The following is a 2,523-nucleotide window of genomic DNA, read 5'->3' on the forward strand; positions in this document are numbered from 1 at the left end:
ATTACTTCCACTTGTGCTCAGAATATTAATCTGCCTCTTTTTGAACTGAAAAGAGCCTGCTTTGCTTTCATAATTCCCTAAAAGCTTGCTCAAGCCTTACTTATTTTAAAATGGCCTTCCCTTATAGCTGAGCATAAAATTAACAGCCAAGATCAGGGAGAAAAGCAGTAAAGTCAACTAACTCATGTTCATGATTAGGATGTAAGTCCTCAAGAATTGTTTACTGGATAACCAATATATATTAATTAAGAATTAGGGACTATTTTACTTTATTTAAAATAGTAAAAATAAATAATAATGATAATTCTTAGTAATTTCAAATACAGTAAAAGAAAGCAATTGTATATAAAACTTTACTCCCTGTATAAACATTTTAGTGCTTGAGAAGAACGTTAGTCAATTTCTTCTTTCAGTGGCAAAGAAATTGAGACTCATAAGAGAAAAATTGCTTAATTGTGTGTTGCATGGGATAGCAGAGTTCATATTTTAAGTCTTGTTTTCTTAATGATTAATAAGTTTTTCTTTCGTGCTTATTAAGTTCAGGCATGGGGCAGCATAGTCAAATGCTCACAACAAAGCCTGCCTAATGACCCCTTTTCCCTCTCCTGAAACAGCCAGCTTGCTCTGAATACTGAAACAAACTTCGGTTCAGTACTCACTTTCTATTTCCCACTGTTCCCAGTGTCATTTTTCAATTTGAAACTGTTTTATTGTTGCCTTTCCTCTCTAATATTTTTAATGACTGAAAAAAATTTAAATATGAATAAACTTAGATTAATCCAATAGTACCATAACTGCATTTGTCTCATACGAGCCAGAATTTTTTATTTATTTTTATTTTTTATTTTTTATTTTTTAGGTGAGGCAACCCTTGGTTGACCTCACAGATTGCAAGGACCTTGTCAGCTTACAATACTTTATTTTATATTTTTTATGCCACAGCACCTGGTCTTCCTAGGTGGTCTCCTATCCAAGTACTAACCAGGCCCAACCCTGCTTACCATCCGAAATCAGATGGGATCAGGCTTGTTCACGGCGGCATAGCTGTAGACCAAGTTAGAATTTTTTTAAAAGTAGGTTATAACTTAAAAAAAAATAGCTTTAACATATGATGCGTTATTATTTTGTAAAACTACATTTTGATATGAATACTCTATAAATAATATTCATAATTTTAATAGTTTAAGTGTGTAAGGAGTATACCACATTGAATTATAACTCCATGAATTCTTTTATTATAAATCATAGGTCTGTATTTTTTTAATTTATAGATAAACCATTCTTTTGTCCAGAGTGTTTTCTCACTTTATATACTTTTAATGTTACGGATTGGGGAATCCAGCTTAACCTTTTTTTTTTTTTAAAGGTTACTAAGAGCTTAAAACCAATAAACTTTCATTAATGTTATATTTCTCAGTAAATCTATATATTTCCAATGAAATGAATTGATGACACTGTGACAGTACCCTCCAGAAGATCAATAAGAGAAGAACAATTTATCATGAAACCATTCATCTATAGGACAAAATCTTGAGTTCTTCCCTATAGCATTAGTCTTCTCTGGTTAATTTAGTTGGTTTGTAGTAAATGACCTGAAGGCTGACCTAATCTCTAAATATTGCTCTGTGAAATGTTTCTGTATTTTGTGTCTTCTATTTACTTTCATGGAGTCAATATTTCTCTACTCAGCTGCAAACCTAATTTTGTATTCCCTTGTTGCTTTCCTTAGCAGAGCAAACATTACATTATTATTTTTTTAAACTGTAATAGTTGACTGCTGCCCTGAAGCCCCTAACTACCCAAATTCCCCTTGGTTTTCAAACAGAAAGATTGGAAATACACATACTGCAACTTTCACAAATTCATTGAACCTGAAAAGCTAAGAAAAGCTTGTTAAATTCTGGAGCAGCACAGAAGAAAAAGTCTGAAGCAGTTCAGGAATATCACAGAGTTAATGATGTCACCACATAAAGAAAAGGAATCAAAGTAGAAGAACAGGAAAGATATTTAAAATGGAGTGGAAATTCAGTAATAAATTATAAGTATAAATCAAAATATAGTTTTAACTTTTAGCTTTAAAATATGTACATATACGCATATAAGTTTGAGAATGCTTAATTTTCTTTTTCTTGAATTATTTTTAACTATGGAATTTGTTAGACTAGGTTATAGATTTATTATTTATTACTTTATTATTACATTGATTTTGAGTCTGAAAATTTATTTTCAAATAATTTACTTTATTTTTGAAAATTTTATGAATAATTGAGATTTCAGAAACTGAATGAGATAAAAAGGAAGCTTAATACTTTTCTTCAGGAAAGTATTTCAAACTTAGAAGACTGGAAGATGAACGGGGAAGTGAATCTTGAATTAAGCACAAACATTTAAAATTGGTTGAAGTCTAAGAAAATACTTTATTTAGAACTCCCATTATAATACATGAAATCCTTTTATTACTTGTGTCACATTTTAGCTTATATACTATTACTTTGTGTTTTAACTCCAAAACCTATACTCTTT

The 2,523-nt window shown here is 30.3% G+C and overlaps 1 pseudogene; it reads right to left on the reverse strand.

Moving 5' to 3' along the window:
- Positions 1-933: 933 nt before the first annotated feature.
- LOC118609682 lies at positions 934-1,052 on the reverse strand (annotated as a pseudogene).
- Between the last annotated feature and the right edge of the window lie 1,471 nt (positions 1,053-2,523).

This window comes from Rousettus aegyptiacus, unplaced genomic scaffold (assembly GCF_014176215.1).
Source record: "Rousettus aegyptiacus isolate mRouAeg1 unplaced genomic scaffold, mRouAeg1.p scaffold_m13_p_11, whole genome shotgun sequence".
In the NCBI taxonomy this organism is placed as follows: Eukaryota; Metazoa; Chordata; class Mammalia; order Chiroptera; family Pteropodidae; genus Rousettus; species Rousettus aegyptiacus.